General features: G+C 37.6%; 3 long non-coding RNA genes across 3 annotated transcripts in view; 2 read left to right on the top strand and 1 right to left on the bottom strand.

Moving 5' to 3' along the window:
- Positions 1-23,714, top strand: part of LOC144576559 (uncharacterized) — a 247,185-nt gene that overhangs the window by 6,689 nt on the left and 216,782 nt on the right. The gene's annotated exons all lie outside the window — the stretch shown is intronic.
- On the top strand, positions 5,957-7,308 carry LOC144579350 (uncharacterized). The gene is made up of 2 exons (XR_013526764.1): positions 5,957-6,005; positions 7,169-7,308. It is a non-coding gene; the product is annotated as an uncharacterized LOC144579350 (long non-coding RNA).
- LOC144579349 (uncharacterized) lies at positions 7,064-22,252 on the bottom strand. The gene is made up of 3 exons (XR_013526762.1): positions 22,212-22,252; positions 22,045-22,110; positions 7,064-7,252 (listed from the first exon to the last, which is right to left on the bottom strand). It is a non-coding gene; the product is annotated as an uncharacterized LOC144579349 (long non-coding RNA).

Genomic DNA, 23,714 nt, shown 5'->3' with positions numbered 1-23,714 from the left:
CTGTAACCTAAGCCCATTCTGTCAGGGTGAAGCTTGGGATGCTGGCAGAGTTGTGTTTTTGTCTTTCCAGATAATGTGTTCTATGAATATGATGCCTAAAATTGCTGCAGACATTTTTGTTTCCATGATGAAAAGTTAAAATAAGGAGAAGTAAAGACATGGAGAGAATCACAGAGAATGGGAGGCAGGATCCTGATCATCATGCATGAAGTTTACTACTATCTGGACATTCCAGTTGTGTGAGCCAAGAAAGCCCTATTTTTAAGTCAGTTTCAGTTGTGTTGTGTTATTTCCAGTTAGAGAGCCTTCTAACTGATACATCCTTGCCTACTCCAGGGGTGTCTGAGGACTCATCATAAAAGCCTTGAAGGGCTGACTGCCCATTTAATTTGGTTTAGCAGTGGCCACAAAAAGATGCAATGAAGGGTTTCCTGATTATTTAACTTCACAAATGGGTGATAGGAAATAAATTATGGAAAGGAAGCTCCAGAATGTAAATTGAGACATAAAAAATAGGCAAATTAAGAAATGTTAAGGAATGTGCAAATGATCAGAAGGAGAGACTTTTGTTAAATAATAATATTGGCTGCGTGTCAAGTTCTGTGACATGACAGAAAAATGTCAAAATGTTTTACATGGATCTAGATGGGGCAAAGAAGATTGAGGGCAAGTTGAGGATGATGGTCTTGGACATAAATGGCCCCTCTTTACCTAATTCATATGGATTCATGTCCAAGTCCTATGGAGAGAGAACTCTAGTAGTAAAAGAAATACTTCTTTCACAAAATCTAGGAGAGATTTTGGGATCCCAAGGCAATCCTCTGTGACAGGAACCACTGTGACAGGTTATGATACCAAGGAATATAGCAGAAAGGAGAAAACTACCTCTTGTAGAACAGAGAAATCCAATAAAGAGAAATCCCACGAACATGAAATGGTTTTAGAGGTCTATCAGCCACCCACCATGTGCAACACTTACAGGGAGGGAATTACAGTGGAGATAGTATAGAACATTTTGGCATTTCATGGGCAGCTTCACTGAGAAGAAAGAGAGGGAAAATGCTCATTTCTCATATGTCTAAGATCAATTATGCAGAGACCCTTGAAGGAAACTCCTAGAAACTGCCACATCTGAACATTTAGTGGGGGTGAGGGATTAGTTGGGGACACTTCGTAGCAAGGCTGATGATGTCACAATAACAGAAAGCCAGAGAAATGGGTAATACTCAGATCTTTGTGGTAGGAGAGAATAATCTGGTGGATATTAGAGTGCTAGAAGGACCTGTGCTCATTAATTTAAAATGTTCCCCTCTTGCTTATTATTCCATTCCACAGAAAGTGGAAACTCTTGGTTTAGACATCTGTTGAATTAGTATGTGTGGTTGATGATTATACAAAAAGCAGAAAGAAGAAGAAAAAGGAAAGAAATAATAAAGAGATGAGAGAAAAAATAAAGATTTTTTCTATAATATAGACAAAGATTTCTCTTCAATGTGTACTCTAAAGACCATGAGTCATAAATGTTAGTGAATTTTGAATTATGGTTTCCCACTGGCTCTAACACTGAATTTTCTTATTTATACATTTATAAATAGAAATGATTATGCATGCTTTAAAACATATGATTATTTAATGCACCCTCTACAAAATGGCACTGGCATACTCTGAGATCCACATTAATTCTTGTTTCAAACACTGTGGGTCACAGAAACAGATCATGTAATTATTCATCTTAAACATAAATTTAAAATCAAGATCCATTATTTTTTTAAATGTATATTATTTTAGCTCCAACTTGAAAAAGCCATATTTAATTCCCATATTACAGCTAAGCTGTTCCTCCTATCATTTAATTATGCTAAGACCCAAAGAGATAGATGGTCCTGAAAGCCAGCACATTTGAGCTGTGAGACCTGGAGATTCTTGCTGGCAGACTGTTCATTGACAGTACTGCCTTCATAGACATACTTCGTTTGTAAAATGAATAAGAAAACCTGGCAAACACTAACATTTAGATGTTCCTGCCATCAAAAATTATACAGAATATATGTATATAGTCACATACATTTGTATATATGTGTTTATATATATTTTAGAGAAACTAAAATAGTATTTTTAAGCCTTTGGAGGTAATTCACCATTCAGTATAACTGCAACTCCAAATGTTTTGTATTAATGCATGATAAGACCCATTAGACCTCCTTAATGAAACCACATCATAAAGAAGCTTTTAGTGGCAGGACAGGGTAGGGTGAGGATAAGAAAAATATGGGAGATGTAGCTCAACTATCCCTATAAATTAAAAACAAAGTAGAGATTTGTAGGATTAGCTGCAGATGAATATCCCTTTAGAGTATAGTATGTTCCCATTTTATTGGATTCCTCAGAAACTTACTGTCTATTCAACAAAGTTTTTGTGGGTTAATAATACTGTTACAGGACTTTTCACAAATCATTCCTTTTTATTTTTTAATGGAGACTTTATACTCCCCAGTAAAACAAGAATAAAATTTTTTACAGACAAAACACCTTTCCATACCATCCACCTGTCCAACTGTGGTAGACTGAATAATGGCACCCCAAAGATGACTGTGTCCTAATACCTAGAACCTGTGATGCTACATTATGTGACAAAAAAGATTCTGCAGATGTAATTAAGATGTGTTAAGGATCTTGAAAAGGAGAGATTATCCAAGATTATCTATGGGGGCTTAATGTAACCACAGGGTCCATATAAGAGGGACACAGGAGGGTCAGAATCAGAGATGATACTGTGATGTTGGAAGCAGGGGGAGAGAAGGAGATGTGATGGTGGAGCCAGCTGTCAAAGAGAGGGACTGGCAGATGCTGTGCTGCTGGCTGGAAGGTGGAGGAAGGGGTCACAGACCAAGGAATGTAGGCAGCCAATTGCTGGAAAAAACAAGGCAGTGAATGTTCCCTGGAACTTCCAGAAAGAACACAGGCCCACCAATATCCTGATTTTAGCCCATTAAAACCGACTTTGAAGTTCTGATCTCCAGAACTGTAAGATAACACATTAGTGTTGTTTTAAGGGCTAAATTTGTGATAATTTGTTGCAGCAACCATAGGAAACTAATAAATCACCTAAATGAAGGCTCAGACCATTTCTGTTTTGAAAACAAATGAATGACATTAGATCCCAAGCTTCAGAGTACTAGCTGTTGCCAAAATACTGTTATGGTTTCTCTGTTACAATTCTGCTTTCTTGGATTTAGATACCTTTAAAGGGGTCTCATGTTTGCCTGCCTTTTCAGAGTCAGTTTGTAATCACCAAAATATAGTCACATTGTAGCACAGAATTCAAATCCATTCTTAGATTTCATTTTCATTCATGGTTTGCTTTAGAATTCTTAGCTGAAATTCAGAGCTAAACTAAAATCTTTTTAAAATGTGAATTTCTAATATTATTAAAGTTTTGGAGTCATCCCTTTTGTGTAACATTTCAGAGAATTGAGGGAATCATATTCATTCCTTTCCCTCCCCCTCCTTTCCCCCTCCTTCCTTTCCTCCCCCTCCCCTGCCTTTCCCCCTCCCCTGCTTCTCCCCCTCCCCTTTCCATTCCCATTCTCCTCCCTCCCTCCCTCCCTTCCTTCCTTCCCTTCGTCCTTCCATTCCTTCCTTCTCTCGCTCCCTCCTTCCATTCCTTCCTTCCCTCCCTTCCTTTTTTCCTTCCTCCCTCCCTTCCTTCTTTACTTCCTTCCTTCCTTCCTTCCCTGTCTCTCTCCCTCCTTCTCTTCCCTCCTTCCCTCCCTCCTTCCATTCCTTCCTTCTGTCCCTCCCTTCCTTTCCTTCCTTCCTCCCTTCTTCCTTTCCTTCCTTCATTCCTTCCTTTCTTCCTTCTTTCCCTGTCTCCCTCCTTCCCTTCCTTCCCTCCCTCTCTTCCTTCGTTCCTTCCTTCCTCCCTCCCTCCCTTCCTTCATTCTTCCTTCCCTCCCTCCCTCACTCCCTTCCTCCCTGCCTCCCTTCCTTACTTCCTCCCTCCCTCACTCCCTCCCCCCTCCCTCCTTTTGTTTCTTTCTTTTCCCAAGATGGTGGGGTTGATATGTCAGCTCCTCAGAGTGTCTGTTGTGATTGAGTAGGTACATTAACTTTTTGTTAGCCCACGTGTGGATATGGCTCTCTTTCTGTTTGGAGAGTGCCCCTATGTGATAAGTTCTATAACATCCTAAGCATTGTGGTAGGCTTGGTTTGAGAAACCAGTATCTTCTTCGAATTGACAAGATATTAGCCTTTGTAAAATTGTGCTCATTCTATCGACCAGCTCATCATCAAGAACTATATTGTAAAGCACGCTTTTAAGAGTCAGAAGAAGGAGAGTCCATCGAACTATAAATGGTTAGGAAGGTCTTTTGACTGAAGAATATTCTTGAATTCTGCCTGGAAATATAGTATTTGCATAAAGGAGAGAAGATTGCATTCTACATGAGGAGATTAATTTAACAAATACATAAAATAGTCTGAAAAAGCATGATACGGTGAAGAAAACTGGACTGGTCCCAACTGTGTACAATCAAGGCCAATAACACTTCACCTCACATGTTTTTACTAGGGTTGCACATGGTTTGTGCTGCAATGCTGTTTTGTCTGTCTCAACATTCTTTTCCAAACCTCTGTACCCTTACATAGCCTATGCTGTCTGTCTAGAATACTATTCTTTTCCATAATTACCCTACCCCTTTTAGCCCAGAAAGTTCCTACACATATTTTAATCCTCAAATATCACTGTCCTAAGTTTCCCAAGCAGACTTAGGCTCTTGGGATGTCAAGATAATATACTTATTACATCTGCAGTATGTTCACAGCACTATTGTTTGTTTGTTTGCTGGAATATTTAAAAGCAAATTTCAGATATCATTATTTTAACTTTAAATATGTCAGTATGAATCTTAAACAGATAAGGACTTTAAAAAGTAGAACAGCAATACCATTATCACACTTCACAAAATTAACAATAACTCTAATATATTCTAATATCCAGTAGACATTCAGTCTCTTGAAAATGGATTTGGCTGACTGCATCCTCATGGTTCCAATCTGAGGCTTCTAGGGCAGGAATAAGTGTTTACATTTTACCTTGATGTTGTCATTTAATCTCATTGCAGAGCTCTAGTGGGCTATTTGAGACAACACAGCAAGGACAAAATTTAAAATGGAAAACAGAATGGAGAATAAAATTTCCATCTTGAGCACAGAATGGCCTTGGATTTATCAAATATGTATTCTAGGTCAGTTCATAGCCTTCAGGGGGCAATCCCCACCTTGCCCATTAGCAGTTCCTGAAGGACACCCACAGAACAGTTCTTGGTGTAGAAATTGTGGGGGATAGGAGCAGGACTCTCCTGAGGAGTCTGTCTCTTGAGGGATGTCGACCATAAGGTAATGGTTGAGCCAAGTGAGTTTTTAAAAAGCCAAATGAAAACAAAACAAATAAGCTGGAATATATTTTCCCTTCTCAGTGTTTCTTTTGTTTCCTGAAGACTGGTTATTACTCTGTCACCTAGGCTAGAGTGCAGTGGTGTAATCATAATCTGTAGCCTCTAACTCCTGGACTCAAGAGATCCTCCCACCTCAACCCCTTAAGTAGCTGAGACTACAGATATGCATCACTATACCCAGACAATTTTTTGTAGAGACAGGATCTCACTGTTTACCTGGGCTGGTCTTAAACTTCTGCCTCAGCCTCCCAAAATGCTCGGATTATGGGTGTGAAACACTGCACCTGATCTCCAGTGTTTCTTTTAATGGTGAGTGACTTCAATTAGTGGAACGATCTTGGCTTCAATCCCTTCCTTACTCTGCCCCAGGGAAAATGAAGTGACTTGCCTGCTATCTAAAGTTTGGAAGCATAACTATGCTTAAATCATCTGTTGTCTTGTTCTTGGAGCTAGCTTCCCACAGGAAGTGGGAGGTCTTTGTTTCCCCAGGATCTAAGAATAACCTGGGAAAGTCTCCAACCCAGGAGAACATTGTCTGTGATTGTCTAGGTAAGTCTGTCTAATTCTGGGGTTTTCTTTGTACGCCCTTTTGACTCTTGTACTAGCCATGGACCCCAATATAACCTTTATCAGACATAAAGATGATATTTTGGTTTCTAGATGCTTAATTCCTTATCTGAGCGTTCAGTATTTTTTTCAGAACTCAGAGAGGGTTGATGGGTACTTATTTTGGGGGTCCTCTAAAAATATAAAAATTACAAAATATTATTTTATGGTGGCACTATATTCTACTTGCTAATATTTTATATAGGATTTTATACTGATATTTTAAAGTAAGATATATTTGTGGCTTTCTTTTAGGATTTTTGTTACCAATATTATACTAGCTTCATTTAAGGATTTAAAAGTTTCTCTTCTTTTATATTCTATGCTTTAGAAAAGTTTAAATAATGTTGGGACTATCAGCAATTTATGTTTTTTAAAAAATCACCCTTTTAATTCAGGTACTGAAATTTATTTGCTTAGAGTTGAGCAAAGTAGTTGCTTTTGGATCTTTCAATTTTTAAATATATTTGTGGTTATTTTATTAGCATTTCAACTTTTGTGTTTTTGTGATATCGCCTATTTCTCCGCTTGTTAAGTAATGGTTTATGTTTGCATATTTTTAAGATTTTCAGTAAAAGCAGTTTTTGAATTTACATATTAATTCTATAAGCTTCTCTTGTTAAATTAATACTGATTTAAAAAAAATTTATGATTCTTCTCTTCACCTTTCCTCGGGATTTTTTTTTTTTCTAACTTGAGTCCTATTTGTGAATATAAATCTTTCAGCTGTGAATTTTCCTCTGAGCTTTGCTTTGATTATATCCCGTTTTCTGATGCACTGGCAAGTAAACTATCATTTGATAAGCAAGCACATTTATTCAGTTGAGTGATCATTCTCCTGTGGAGATAATTGGGTGATCTGTCCTTTGAATAAATATATTTTCAGTAAGTCTCTTAAACAATAAAATTACTCCTAATAATTTTCTGCCCTTCCCAGTGAGACATTGTATTTTGTGTCAAAATACAATGTATTTTGTGTCAAAGTACAAACTCATTGACATCAAGCTTGGGTTTGTGTCTTGTCATAGACAATGGAATGTTAACAGATGGTCCATTGTGGGATTCTGCCATTATGGAATTCTGCCATTCCTCTTTTCTCTCCCAAGATAAGATCAGCATGTCCCAGATTGTGGTGTTCCTTTGTCTTGTGTCCCAGAATGAAGAAGGTGTGGAATAAAGGTTCAGCCAACCTGGGAAGAACATGTAATGGGAGCAAGAAATAAATCTTTGTTGTAAATTGTTGAGACTTTGGGATTATTTTTTATTGCAGCAAAAGCTAACAGAAGTTCTTAATACAAGACATATCAAATATATAGGTATATGTATATTGTATGTACCTTTAAATATTATATATAACATATGTATAATATTAATGTACATCTAAATACAATATAGTAACATCTTTTGAACAATAATGTATAGGTACATTTTCTGCAACTCAAAACAATTTTTGCTGTTTAAATTATTATTATAAAAATTTATAGCTGTGTCTTTGCTTTTATGATGCATTTTACAGACAGTCATGATTCGTTTGATGCCAAGATTTTGGTCAAAAATGTTTCCCTATTACAGCTCTGTTTTTCTAAGGAAATCCCTTTGCTCTATGCCCATCAGCTTTGGGACATAGTTCTAGAAATACATTAATATAAAAAAAGACATTTTTTTCTTATTTTCAATATTCAAGTTCTGATTATATCAGTCCTTATAACAGTTAAAAATAACTGATAGGGCAGGCATGGTGGCTCAAGTCTGTAATTCCAGCAATTTGGGAGGCCAAGATGGGCAGATCACCAGGTCAAGAGATTGAGATCATCTTGGTGAACATTGGTGAAACCCCATCTCTACTAAAAATACCAAAATTAGCTGGGTGTAGTGGTGCATGCCTGTAGTCCCAGCTACTAGGGAGGCTGAGGCAGGAGAATTGCTTGAACCCAAGAGGTGGAGATTGCAATGAACTGAGATCCTGCCACTGCACTCCAGCCTGGCGACAGAGTGAGACACTGTCTTAAAATAAAATAAAATAATCCGATAAGCAGAATGACATCATATATCTTTATAAATGTCTCTTTAAAAATAACAAATATTTTGAGGATGCGGAGAAAAGGAAAGACTTATATCCTGTTCATGGGAATGAAAATTAGTGCAGCTTCTATGGAAAGTAATATGGAGATTTCCTAAAAATTAAAAATAGAACTGCCATTCAACCCAGCAATCTCACTACTGGGCTTCTCTTCCCAAAGGAAATGAAGTCAATATATCAGAAAGATAACTGCGCTCATATGTTTTTTGAAACACCATACAAAATAGCAAAGATATGGAATCAACATAAGTGACCATTAACAGATGAATAGATAAAGAAAATGTGATATTTATACAAAATGGAATACTATGCAATCACAAAAATGAAATCATGTCATTTGCAGCAACACTGATGAAACTGGGTTTCATTAGCATAAGTGAAACAAGCCAGACATAGAAAGACAAATATCACATATTCTCAGTCATAATTGTGTGCTAAAAATTTGTTCACATGGTTGTAAAGACTGGAATGATAGATAATGGAGACTTGGAAGAATCAGGAGGTGAGAAGGGGGAGGATGATGAAGAGTTGGTTAATGGACATAAGGTATGTTATTTGGGTGATGAATACCCTAAAAGCTCTGACTTGACCGCTACACAATCTATGCATTTAACAAAGTTGTACATATACCCCCTGCATTTGTACAAATAAAAAGGAAAAGAAAAATGAGTGTTGTTTCAGCATCATTGATCTTTAGAGAAATGCAAATCAAAGCTACCATGATTTACTTCTACTTAAGCTATTACTGTTTTACTTAAAAAACTACAATGAGGTAGCATCTCAGCCCAGTTAAATGAATCTTACCTAAAAGATAAACAGTAACAATGCTGGCAAGGATGTGGAGAAAAGGAAACCCTCATACAGTCTTGGTGGGAATGTAAATAAATTGGTGCCAACCCTACAGAGAATAGTTTGGAGGTTCCTCAAAAGACTAAAAATAGAACTACCATATAATCCAGCAATCCCAATGCTAAATATATACCTCAAAGAAAGGAAATTAGTGTAATGAAGAGATATCTAAACTCCCATTTTATTTCTGCATTATTCACAATAGCCAATGTTTGGAAGCAACCTAAGTGTCCATCTAGAGTCAACTGGATAAAGAAAATGTGGTACCATATACACAATGGAGTACTATTCAGACATACAAAGAATGAGATCCTGTCATTTGCAACAATATGGACAGAACTGGAGGCTATTATACTAAGTGAAATAAGCCAGGCACAGGAAGGCAAACTTTGCATGTTCTCACTTATTTGTGGGAGCTAAAAATTAAAACAATTGAACTTACAGAGATAGAGAGTGAAAGGATGATTACGAGAGTCTGAAAAAGGTATTAAGTAGTGGATGGAGGAGGGAGGAAGAAAGATGGGAAATGAGTACAAAAATATAAATAGAATAGATAAGATTTAGTATTTGATAGCATAACGGTGTCTACAGTCAACAATAATTTATTGCACACCTAAAAATAACTAAAAGAGTATACTTCGATTGCTTGTAACACGGAAATGATTAGTGCTTATGGTGGTGGACCTCACTTACCATGATATGATTATTACACATTGTATGCCTGTATCAAAATATCTCATGTACCCCATAAATATTTACACCTACTATATGCCCAAAGAAGTCAAAGATAAATAATTTTTAAAAATAAAATAACTTTTAAAAACAAAAATTTCTACCAAGCTTTTTTTTTTTTAAAGTGTTTCTTACAGAAGAGAAAGATAGTTTCCAGGTACTAACAGATACACAAACAGTATGATATGAAGATAATTTTTAAAATTCTTCTAAATAGGGGGAAACAATTTAACTTTTTCTTGAAAACATAGTTAAGAAGTTAAAGATTTCAAAGTGAATATTATATTTTTTAATCAAAGATTGATTTGTGCCTTTGATTTAACAAGTACTTATGTAATGTTTTAATTGTTTTCATGTATCTCATAGGTAGATCTAAGCAAAAATATATCGAATGCCAAAACTATTTGAAAAGAATGTTTTTTGGTTTAATGCCCCCTGCGTTACATTACCATTATGGGGAAACTGGCATAAGCGAAAATTTGGTGAATGTTCTAATTTTGTTCTTATAAACCCCAGTTCTCTGTTAGTACAAATCTGAGATTTGTTCCTAATCTCTGAGCAAATATGCCTAGGAAAAAAATAATCTATAGGGGAACTATGGATCATATGATTTGCATTATTAGTACTTTGCGTGCAATAATTCTACACATTGTTACCATTAGCAACACTATTTCAATCATGAGTATCAGCAAGTTCAGAAGAAATCATTTCTGAGTTGTCTCTGTTAGACCATGATCAAGAGGAAAAAATGCAAGACCAAGTTTTCCTTTAGTGTTGTATCTGACATTTTTAAATAGACTCATTTTCTGTGGTTTCATGTGACCTATTACATTTGTCACTGGATGGCAAGGAGGCCTGTCTTTCATTAGCACTTCCGGTAATGAGAAAAATATCCCGCAAGAAAAAAGATTTCATTTCCTTCCCCCCTGGATTTGGAGGCACTTGATTTTTTGAGAATTTCAGTGAATATCATCTGTAATTTTAGTTGAATACTCTTCACCATATGATGTTACAAGACATAACTAACACACTATATGTTTCTCTTTGATCCTAAAAATGGCTTTTGATTAAAAAATTGGCTCTCCATTATGTTATGGGTGAGATAGGATTTAAGTGTGTATGGGTGGGCAGGGGTAGAAGACTGATCTATGAAAGACAGAACAAAAGAATAGATCAGCATTAAATTGTTAATTTTAAAAATCCATCTCTTAATCTTTTCCCTTTTTCTGCTTATTCAAGCCCCAATGTTTATTCTAAGACCTCTGCAGATTTGGAGTGTGTCTAAACTGGGTTTGTTTGGGGTGTGTGTGTATGTGTTTTCTCCTTGCAAGGGAGTACCAGTTATTTGCCTTGCTCCTCCTTCCTTTTTCTCTCACCACCAAAGATGTTCTTAGTATCTGTTAGTGACTCTCTATTGGAGTGATCCACTTGGGATGAGATAGAATTCCCCTTGTATCACTCACTGATGGCTATTTCCTAGAGTAGGTGGTGAAATATCTTTTAGTTGAAAAATCAGATGGTATCACTCTCATGCTGAAAATTGCTAATCAACTCCCTCTTATTGGCAAGATGAAACCCACACTTCTCTCTCCAGCTTATGTGGTCTTCATCACCTGGTTCTAATCTCCCTTTATGGTCTATCTCCCTCCTCCAAGAGTCTAAACAACCTAGAGTTTCCCTACAAGCTACAATCTGGCCTCTCTGTCTTTACCACACTCTATTTGTGTGGCCAGGAATGTTCTTTGCAAACTGAGGAGGTGAATTAGTTCTTTTGTTTTAGCTCGAATGTTCCCTTTTCAGTGAGTCCTTTTCTTTCTGTCCCAGGCACCCTCCTGTGTTCTCACTGTATTTCGTATACACTTGCTGAGGTAGAGATGGCAAACTGACAGACAATCCAACATCCATTCCCTCCTCTTTCCCAACTAAAATATTCCTGATACTATCTAAAGTGCCAATGTGCCCAATTTCCAACCTTCTTGTGTCTAAGCAACCGAGTTCTGGCCAACAAAGTGCAAATAGATGCTGAATGGAACTTCCGAGAAATCTCAAAGGAGGACAGATAACTGGCCCTGGCTCTTTTTGTCTTTATGCCTCCTCTTTTCTCACACTGCCTGGAATGTGGTCATGTTGGCTGGAGCTCCACCATCCATATTGGACCGTGGGGCTTCCTCGAGAATGAATGCTATGCATTACAGATGGTGGAGCAAAAAGATAAATCCCAAGACTGACACTGACACTATGAGGCTGCCATACCAGTCTTGGACTATGTGCCTCTGAATTTCTTTTACTTCAGGGATAGAGGTTTATTAATTTTGTTTATCCTACCCTTATTTTGGTTTTCTCTTACATGTTCCAACTCTAATCTTGGTTAATTAGAACAATTACCAAAGTGTATAATATTGGTCCATCTTTGTTTTTTGAGAGAGGGTCTGGCTCTGCTGCCCAGGCTGGAGTGCAGTGTCAGGATCTTGGCTCACTGCAAGCTCTACCTCCTGAGCTGAAGCCGTCTTCCCACCTTAGTCTTCCAAGTAGCTGGGAATATAGGCACACACCACCATGCCCAGTTAATTTTTGTATTTTGTGGGGGAGGGGCATAGATACAGGGTTTTGCTAGGTTGCCCAGGCTGTTTTCAAACTTTTGGGCTCAATTGATTTGCCTGCCTCAGCCTCCCAAAGTGTGGGATTACAGATGTGAGTCACCATGGCCATAGGTACATTTTCTTATATATATTTCCCACTGTATTATTTCATTACAAGAGTACTGGGGTTACCATGTTTTGTTCTAATATAATATGGCTATCATGCTGATTCCTGCTAGGACATGACTCTTGAACTGGTGGTAGGGGAGTGGGAAAGTGAGGACAGGCTCTTCCAAAAGGCCATTCTTGGTGTCTTTTATCTCTAGAATAGGCAAAGTCTTCAGATAGGACCAGAACATTGTAAGGTGGGCCTCAGTTGATTGGGCCTTTCTTACTCTCTATCAGCCTGAGTTTTGAGTAGTCTGTGTTTCCCTAAGAACACTTTCAGGGGAGACATGTTCAAGAATGTCTTTTTTATCCCTAGAGGCAGACAGAGGCCTAATCTGAGTGGGATCACTGTGGTGAATCACAAAGTAAGGATAAGTCATAGCTTATAAGCTAGTTTATTCTAGGTGTGTACAACCTACTGTGTGTATTTCCATTTTAAAAATTTCAGCTTTATCAAAGCGCTGGTTGGGAGAGCCAAGGTAAGGGCTCATGTTCACCTTGGGCATGAGCATATTCAGAATCCTTCTGAAGTCAGCATAAGGGTAGCAGTGGGAATCGACCAGGGACCACAAGAGTAAGGGGAACTCAAGAGGAAAGGATAAGTCAAAGGCCAGTAACCCCTTGTACCAAGAGTGCCTGTGTCCAGCACAAGATCCCCCAGTAATGAATGCTGACTTTCCCTTCAATCATGAACATGTGTGATCATTCTGAAAGAACGTGTAGAAGTCATTTGGTCCAACCCTCTCATTTTACAAATGAGAAGCTGAGATCCATTGAGTTTACATGAACTTGCCTGTATTAGTGGCAGAACAAAATCAATTTTCAATGAAATAAAGTAAATTTTAAAAATTATGTATTTGTGCATTGTTTTGGAGAAGAAATTTTTTTAAAATCAAATTTACAAGGGCATCCATTATTTATAGCTGCAAATAGTAACTATGGCTGGGACTGGCAGTTTTCATCACAATTTCATCTTTTTTTCCAAGCTCTTGAGGATGAAACTCCAACAGGAAAGCCCCCAGTTTCACCTACCAACCAGTTTTCTCCTAAAGGAAAGTACCCTTTGTTCTCCTTCCTCCTTTGATGTTCACCTTGCTTGTACTTAAGGCTCCGAAGGAAAAATGCTTTTACTAAAATAGATGCTTAGTTCAGAGACATATGCCTCTGATCCAGCCTGCAGAAAGATGAAAGTTTGTTTTCATTGCCATTGCTTGCATTGAAAGGCCTAGTGTTCTTTCCTCAGTTCTGACATTTTTACTTTTTCTTCACAAGTATTTTCTCAGTTCAAACTAACAATTTGAACTTGGATGCTAGTTCAGCTACTATGATTTTTGACCTATGTTGACTCTGAATATTATGTTTATTTCCAGAGTGAGTTTCTAAACTTCATTATTTGATATTCTGTGCATAACATTTTCTTCTTTCGAAGTAATTAACCAACTTGATAAAATTCCAAAATGTTAACATCATTGGTGAGTGACTGAGTGAGTAAATGAATGAATGAATGAACAACATCTTTAAAAAGAAGTGTTTGCTCTAAATGTAGCTGCAGATGGAGGCCACTAAGTTGCCACTCATCTTGACTGTGTTAGTGGTGTCTCAGATCTGCTCCATGCTTTTGACATTACATGTGAAGCATGATGCTTTTGAAATACTAGGGAATCCAGTTTTGTTTCTGGTGTGTTCTTATGCCCTTTCTACCTAGTGAAGCAGGCATTCCACATTCCATGCAGCAAAGGAGGAAAGAGAACAAAACATAAAGAAGGCAATCCTTGCTTTTGTGTCTGAAAACTCTAAACCTCAGTGAAAAAGGAGGAAATCAAGTGACTAGATTATGGATTTGGAAGACTATATGGTAGGAGAGAAACTTAGGAAAGTTTTTTGGGCTGGGAGGGCTGACAGAGAATGGGTGAAGATCCAGTTAACTAGGGAGGAGCGTGGTGGAACTGGGATGGATCATGGGGAAAGAAAGAGATGGCACTGGAGAGCATTTGGTGTCCCACCTGAGTAAGCAGCCAAGATATTCACTACCCATGAGTCATAAAGGAGGTAAGTCAGTGTGCCCAGGTGTCTGGTTTCCCTTGGAGTATTATTCCCTGGGTTAAAGAACTATGCTATTTTTTTTGGGTTTAGCTGCCTAATGATAAGTTTCCTGGGCAGTGGTCAGCATGCCAGCTATGTCCCTCAGCAGGAGTACTGCTGACATTCTTCAGAGCTTTTGATTGGCTTCTACCAAGTCTACTCTGTGTGGGTCAACTTCTCACTTGATCTCTTAAGACAGGCATAATCCCTCTGAAGTGGAAGCAGCATCCTGATCTGGAAGTCTGGTGGTGAGTGTGAGCCAGACTTATGACCTTAGGTTTAGGTTGAATGGGACACAATCAGCTCAAAAATCTCCACCACATCTCGGGCTGTGGTAAAGCACATCTTAGTGGTCTCACTGTGTTGGGAAGTTGTTATGGAGTTGAAAATAGGAATCAGAGTTACTGTTTTCAGTGACTAAAAGGTCCTAGAATCAAAGGGTTGAACATGAAGCTGCCATAAATTGGTGGGGGCTCACCTATGCCCATCCATGGCACTTTAGTTGGGCATCAGTTTTTTTCAGCTTTAACTCTTCTCCCTTTTACCCATTCTGTAGCCATGGCCCATCCAACTAGAGACTGCTCCTGCTTACCTTTCCCCCTAAATAATGTTCCCCATTGGGGTCCTCATAAAAATGATCCAAGACATGGAAATGGGCACCTTTCAGTGGAGGTCTGGGTGTTGTCACATGTACACTAGGGGAATGGTCTGATTGGAAACAGGTGTGTTCCTTTTACTGCTTTTTCATCAACTTTCTGTAGGAGTAGAATTTAATACATAAGTAGAAGTTAGTGCATGTGATCACTATCCAGAGCAATGCAAATTAATTTTGTTTGGTAGAGATAAAATTGATTTCTGTATTGTAGAAAAGGGAAGAATACCTTACTGAGCCTTAGAATATTAATCAGTTTTATATATATTAGTAAATTGATTTCAGTATTCTAAAGGTATTTCAGCTATATGAATTCCATATACATGTATACATGGAAAATTTTGTAAAATTTTTTTTATTGCTGTAAATGGTCATAACATTAGATGTAAACACAGAGGAATTTGGTTGATTGCCACATGCTCTAATTTTTTAAAATCATAGGACATTTCTGTTCAAATGGCTTTTACCCTTTTTGGCTTAGTATCATGAGACAAGGTGTACTTGTAAATCTAACTAAGTAATTTGCCCAGATTCATGTGTACAGAGAGGCTGGACATTAGCAAATGTTGATGAAACTAGCATTATTATGAGAGCAGACTAAATATCTCTTCCTTTTTCTAATGATTATGTCTGAGCTGGGTCCTATAAACCACATTAAACTTTTTTATTAGTATGGAATAAGGCAAGGGCCACCCAGGATAAAAAAGTAGTATAAGAAAAGTATTGGAGGTTATGAGCATTGTAATAATCAAAAGTGAAGAAACACTTTACTGCTTGGGCAGAAAATTCGAAGGAAGAGAGGTGGAAGATAAGGCTGGATGAGTTAAATGAAGGCCTTTGAAATTTGTCCTACAGGAAGTTGAGAAGGTGACAATTCTGGAATAGGAATTTAAACATACATGGCTTAGGAAGAATACTATGACAGTAATGTGTCAAAAGGATTGGATTTGGAGGTGGTTGGCTAGGGGAGGGGAGCAAATTAAAGATATTCTTGGAAAGTGAAAAAAGGATAAAGGAGGTTTTTCAAAGGTTTAATGATGTATGAAATAGAAAATGAAAAAGAATGTGATATTAAAGATGACTTCAAAAGTTTAACCTTAGGTCAAGTGTGGTGGCTCACACCTGTAATCCCAGCAGTTTGGGAGGCCAAGGTGGGAAGATCACTTGAGGTTGGGCGTTCAAGACCAGCCTGGCCAACATGTGAAACCCCATCTCTACTAAAAATACAAAAATTGGCCAGGTGTGGTGGTGAGCACTTGTTATCCTAGATGCTTGGGAGGCTGAGGCAGGAGAATCACTTGAACCCAGGAGGCAGAGGTTGCAGTGAGCTGAGATCGTACTACCGCACTAAGTAAGTTAGACCTTAGTTTGGGACAATGGATGTGTGATGTTGATGAAAGTCAAGAGAGACTAAATTTCTGTTTTCTGAGTAGATCTGACAGTATAATCTTTTATATCATAGGTTTGTCTTTCTTTGTTTTTTAATTTTTGAGGCATTTCCCCAGTTTGTCTCATTTGGTACTCACAGCAGTCTGTGAGGAAGGCATGGCAATTGTCATTTTACAACTGTCATTCTTACAGAAGAAGAAAATTCTGCAAGAAGGGATGGTAAGTAACAAAATAATTTATTCAAACTTCAGGAAAATGACCCAACTTAGACTGATTTGGTCTTTGATCAAAGAAGTGGATAAAATAATGAAATAATATACAAGTACCATAGGAATTTAGGATAATGAGTGAGTGCTCAGAGAAAAAAGTGAGAGGATTTCAGACAGAAGGTGTTTAATAAGAGGTGGGGCCTTGTGGATATGGTCAATACTCTTCTGCATGTGAGATATGTCTACCGTGGACATGAACCAGTCAGACTTTCAGGGTCCAGGTATCTGGAATGTGACTTTGTAGTGTTAATCCAAATTGAAAGTCGAGTCCTACATGATCTCATTCTTATTTATGGCTGCATAGTATTCCATGGTGTATTTTTACCACATTTTCTTTATAGAGTCTATAATTGATGGATATTTAGGTTGTTTCTATGTCTTTGCTATTGTGACTAGTGCTGTAATAAATATGTGCCTGCATGTGTCTTTGTGGTAGAATGATTTATATTCCTTTGGGTACACACCCCAGAATGGAAATGCTATATCAAATGGTAATTCTAAGTTCTTTGAAAAATCGCCAAACTGCTTTCCACAATGGCTGAATTAATTTACATTTTCACCAGCAGTGCAGAAGCATCCCCTTTTCTCCACAACCTCGACAGCATCTGTTATTTTTTGACTTTTTTAATAATAGCCATTCTGACTGGTTTGAGATGGTATCTTATTGTGGGGTTTTGATTTGCATTTCTCTAATGATTAATAATGTTAAGCATTTTTTCCATATGCTTGTTGGCCACTTGAGTGTCTTCTTTTGAAAACTGTCTGCCATGTTCTTTGCCCACTTTTTAATAAGGTTGTTTGGTTTTGGCTTGTAAATTTAAGGTCCTTATAGATTCTAGATATTAGACCTTTAGTCAGACACATAGTTTGCAAATATTCTCTCCATTCTGTTAGGTTGTCTGTTTATTCTGTTGATAGTTTCTTTTGCTGTGCAGAAGCTCTCCAGTTTAGTTAGGTTCTATTTGTCAATTTTTGTTTTTGTCACGATTGCTTTGGTGTCTTTATCATGAAGTCTTTGCCAGGAATTTTCCAAGCTATTTTCTAGGGTTTTAATAGTTTTTAATTTTAGATTTAGGTCTTTAATCCATCTTGAGTCAGTTTTTATATCTGGTGTAGGGAAGGGGTCCAGCTTCAATCTTCTGCATATGGCTAGCCAGTTAACCCAGCTCCATTTACTGAATAGGGAGTCCTTTCCCCTTGCCAAATTCTCCTCCATGTGGGACCTATCCCATTTTTTAGATCCACCAGCAAAGAACAAAACATCCTGTTTCCCACAGTCTTCCCAAAAGAGTGTATTGTCACACTTCTGAATGTTTGCCAATCTATTGAGTAAGAAACGGTATCTCGATATAGTTTTAATTTTGCATTTCTCATACTATGAGTGAGGGCAAACGTCCTTTCTTATGGTTTAAGTTCATTTTTTATATCTGTTTGTGAATTGTCTGTGTTGTGTTCATTTTTCTAAGACTTTTCAATCTTTTTTCCTCTCAAATTTTGAATTTCTTTGAAGTTAGAGATATTAGTCCTTTATCTGTGATACTTGTTACAAATATTTTCTCCTACATTTATTGCCTCTGAATTTCAGGTAATAGTTAGGAAACCTTTCCCTACACTGAAGTTAAAGTGAAACTCACCCATGTTTTCTTCTAGTAATTATCGTGATTTTCTTTAGCTGACTTTGATATTCACCTAGTTCCCAAGGTGTTTTTGTTTTTGTTTTTCTCTGAAAATCCCTGACTTTTCTTTTTGTTAGTTCAGCTATTCATTTTGAAAAAATCATGGGTGTTGATGAATGTGTTAATTACTTTGATTATGCTAATTATTATACAACATATACATAAATCATTATGTTGTACAGCTTGGAAAGATTCAATCTTTGTTGATTAAATATTTTAAAATAAAAATTAAGTGAAATAAAATAAAATGAGCTTAGAAATAGATAAAGCATTTTGTTTAGCTGTTTCAGTGATATTTATAAGGAAATCATTCAGGGTATTGAGTCTGTCTTGGTGCTGGCAATATAAATAAGCTAATCTTTTCTCTGCAGCCCTTGAAGATTAGTTTACCCACCCAATTCCTAAACGTATATTCTTTTTTTTTTTTTTTTTTTTTGCCAATCAGTATGAGCTTCTGAGGTTTCTCAGGTTAGCCTTGAACTGATGAACTCGCCTTCGCGAGCGCCATGACCTCCAGCGGGAGCCACTAAACCTGTATTCTTACCACAACATGTTAATCGTTTTAGAAATATGCTTTCAGATCATCATACTATTTTATTTTAAAGCTATTGAAAATAAAAGTGACCATTGCACTGCAATAGGCAAACTACGCTTAACTCACTAGTATTGCTAAAACCAGGTCCATTAAGTGGAAAGGTTTATTCTTGAAGAGGTATGGATTAGCTGCCTTACAAATTTACTTATAACACCAGCAGGTTACTTTTCTCCCCTATCTTTTTTTTTCTTGTTGATTTTTTGAGTGAACTATTATATGTAAAATTGGATTTATCAAAGAAAAAAAGATTAAATTTTATGTTGTGAAATGGTGCATAACTTTTCTAAAAACTGCTTTCTGTATATGCTTAAAATAAAATATAGATTTAGATTAAATACTTAAATATAGATTACTTAGTTGAATCTATATTTTTTAAAGGAAGACTTTAAGCAAGAGCAAGTTTAATTCAAAAACATCGTACTTGGGCCAGGCGCGGTGGCTCACGTCTGTAATCCCAGCACGTTGGGAGGCCGAGGTAGGTGGATCACAAGGTCAAGACATCAAGACCATCCTGGTCAACATGGTGAAACCCCATCTCTACTAAAAATACAAAAAATTAGCTGGGCATGGTGGCGCATGCCTGTAATTTCAGCTACTCAGGAGGCTGAGGCAGGAGAATTGCCTGAACCCAGGAGGCAGAGGTTGCAGTGAGCTGAGATCGCACCATTGCACTCCAGCCTGGGTAACAAGAGCGAAACTCCGTCTCAAACAAACAAACAAACAAAACAAACAAACAAAAACACATCGTACTTGAATCTTTATGTGACTAACAAAATATTAAGACAATTCAAATTTTTCTCAAGATATCAACCCAAACAGAAGCATGCTATTCCGAATCAGCAATATTAGTTTAACAGAGAAATGAAATTCAAATACTCTTAATAATTAATTAAAATTTAAAATAGTTCTTATCAATGGACAATGTACTTTAGTAGGAGGTTATGAACCACTATAAGGTACCCATACGGCTTCCTCTGGGCTTTACACTTGATAAGGCATGAGAGCTCATACTGTACACATGGCTTTTTATAGTCAAAACGTGCCAGAATTTCACATAGTAGCATTTCCATTTGTCAACAATGTTATAGATGAAAATGAAACTCAGAGTTTTGGAAAATCCCTCTTTCTAGTCCCAATATTTATTCCTGGTCTTGATCTAGTGCAGTTGTTATTTCTGGCACTTGGAGCTTTTGAAGTCAGTTTCACAGACATTGAACTGAGCAGGTCTATACATAAGTCTAAAGATTTTATGCAGGCTCTATCCAAGGAAACCTTAGTTTTCTATCAGTTGGTTTTGGGTTCCTTGCCCTCCAAACTGCACTGTAAATTCTCTTATCTTCTAGATTTGGTAAAGTGTTTTAGATGAACTGTTGGTTAAAAGAGACAGCTCATAGCTTACCAGATAAAACATAATCTCCACTGCCAAAGATACATTTTGAAAATCATTGTAATTTTTAGTAATTAAGTGAGAAACTCTGAAAACATCTTTGCTTAAAATTTTTTTCCCGGGCCGGGCACGGTGGCTCAAGCCTGTAATCCCAGCACTTTGGGAGGCCGAGGAGGGTGGATCACGAGGTCAAGAGATCGAGACCATCCTGGTCAACATGGTGTAACCCCGTCTCTACTAAAAATACAAAAAATTAGCTGGGCATGGTGGCGCGTGCCTGTAATCCCAGCTACTCAGGAGGCTGAGGCAGGAGAATTGCCTGAACCTGGGAGGTGGAGGTTGCGGTGATTCGAGATCACGCCATTGCACTCCAGCCTGGGTAACAAGAGCGAAACTCTGTCTCAAAAAAAAAAATTTTTTTCCCACAAAATCCTCCTAAAATTCACATTCTGTAAGGTGTACTCCTCCTTAATTTCCTAGTTTCTAGCTACTTCCAAGGGTCTCCGTAGCTGGAACTTTGCAGAGTGTTTGCTTAATAAATATTTGTGGCCTGAAAGAAGAATCAAATTATAATAGACAGTATATGAGGACATGGCAAATCTCATAGATCTGAAATGGTTCAGATGATGGTCTGCTACCATATAATTTATAATTTAAGTATATTATAATATGGAACTATATCTGTGTAAGTCTTTAGTTCTCAGGTGAGACAGTTATTGTCTTCATAGTTGGCTGTGGATATGGTAGAACATATAGGCAGCAGCGCCAGACTATGATTAAATTAATATAAGAATGTGAAATATTTGAAGGCCAAAGCTGTGGATAACATCAAAGTTTATACAACAACTCGGTATAATGAAACTACATGATGCCTGATATGAAGTATCTATGGAAAATTGGAAACTTCCTTCCTTTGCTCTGGCTCATGGTGGGTTTTAGACTGTATTCACTGACCTGCTTCCTGTCTGAAACTCACAACAGTCTTATGGGGCAGGAGGCTCAGAAGGTCCCTGCCTTTTGGAGGGGTGAAGAATTTTAATCTCAGGAAGGGTTTTGACCTTCTAAGGTTTTCCAGCATTATTGGCAGGTTTTAGACTGAAACACAGACTTCTAGACTCTTCATCAAGTGCTCTTTCTCATTCTAACATCAGGAGAAAAGAAAGCATAAGAAGAAAAACGAAAAAAGTTTAATTTCATAGGTTGTTGCAGATGCTGGACATATGAAAAAGTATTTTAAAATATAATAAATATGGTGAACTTTGTAATAGATTTCCTGGGAAAAGTTTCTAATGGTTCAATGCATTTACACAAGTCAGTCTTTAGGATCCAGCCCTTTTCAGGCCTTTGGGGTCAGACGAGGATGAAAAGAAGCACCTTGGCCTAAAGCTCCCTGTTCGGGCATATTTCCATGCTCAATTCCATTGTCTTCACTAGCTTCCAGAATGGTCCTCCCGAAACACAAATCCAGTCATGCCACACTCACTTAAAACCCTTTTGGTATTCTGCCCCAGCTTCATCTCCCACCTTTCAAATAGTCCACACTGAGGCTCTTTTATGTTTCTTCACCTTTGCTTATGTGGTCCCTTCTACCTGGAAAAACAAAGAAGCAAAGAAACAAACCTATTAAGCCTTCAAGGCTTTGTTTTAATATCTTTTTTTCTGCGAAGACTTCCATGATCTTCCACCCTTACTTGTACTTCTAAGGCAGAATTAGGCCCACTCTTCTGAGTGTGCCCACAGAACACAGTACTTAGTTACATATTGCATGGCAATTGTGATGCAGGTCTATACAAAGTGCAAAGGTTTTATGCAGGCCGTATCCAAGGAAACCTTAGTGTTTTCTCTGTTGATTTTGGGTTTTCCAAATATGTGCACACACACATTTGAACTATATTTTGAGCTTCTCACTGGCTGGGAGTCGTCTTCTTTCCACATGTTCATAGTAGCTGCTCTTAGAAAGTGATTAATTAATAAACTAAAGAAACAAATGCAACAGTCCCAGAAGAACCACAAGGTTTCTGGTTATCTGGGATTTCTCTTTACAGAAGAGAATGTGAAGAGTGTCCCAAGTTCAAAGGAGATTTATTTTGTCCTGACTTCTTAAGTGGAGATTAAACACAAAAGTGTTGAGGGTAGGGGAGAGGCCAAGGGAACGAGTGAGAGTTGCACACACTGCAAAAGCTGAGGTTACTAGAAACCTGGGCTTTAAAGCTTTGTAAAGCTTTGGGTGATGCTATTTTATTCTCTTAAAGGAGAAACCACATGTAAAGTAAATATCTGGCAGATAATTGATACTCAATAAAATAAGGTCCCATCTCCGTGCACTTGTCTGATGAAATGCAATTTACATTCTCCTTAAACTTGTTCATTACTTCACTCAACAATCGTTTATTGAGTATCTGCTCTCTGCCAGGCCTGTGCTAGGCTCTTTTCCTAGAAGAATGTAGGGAAGAGAATCCTTGGGAGATGTTTGCCATCTAGCCTCTGTTGTCTTCTATACATTCTTCTTGGAAGATCTCATTTATTTTGGGGGTTTCATTTATATGTTAAGCACTCACCATTTTATCTCTCTCCCAGATATCTCATGTGATTTGTATATCCAATGCAAATTAGCCATCGCTACCCACAAATGTAACATGCCCATGACTGACCCTGTTATTTTCCTCCCAGTGCCTTATATTTTTTCCTTATCCCAGGAAATGTCATCACCAGTCATGTCTACTCCAAACCCTGGAATCATCAACTTCAGGGAATATTTGTTGAGTGTCTCCCTTGGACCTTGCACTAGGAGAATATTTTGATAAACACTGTCTGATCTTTGTTTTTTCCTTCTTCTTTATACTAGTCATTCACTCCCACTTCCCCATATCCAGCCTGACTTCAATATTCCTACAAAGTTTGTTTTCCTCCTCCTCTTCTCCATAGCCAGTGTTCTGATTAAAGTTTTCAAAATCTCTCATTTTTACCACTAGAATGTCTTCTCCTCTTCAGTGCTTCTAGAGTATTGTCTGAAGTCTCTGATGGCTCTCTTTCTTGCAGAATGAAATATACCTTCAGTTTGCATCCAGAGTCCTAAATGATCTGGTGATTACCCACCTATCAAGCTTTATCCTTCTGTGCCTTTCCCCACGCCAGAACCTTGATCTCCAGCAACACTGATTGACTTATTTTTTAAAAAAATATGCCCCAATATT

This window comes from Callithrix jacchus, chromosome 14, assembly GCF_049354715.1.
Source record: "Callithrix jacchus isolate 240 chromosome 14, calJac240_pri, whole genome shotgun sequence".
NCBI lineage: Eukaryota > Metazoa > Chordata > Mammalia > Primates > Cebidae > Callithrix > Callithrix jacchus.
The sequence above is the reverse complement of the archived record's forward strand: the minus strand, read 5'-3'. Positions and strand labels throughout refer to the sequence as shown.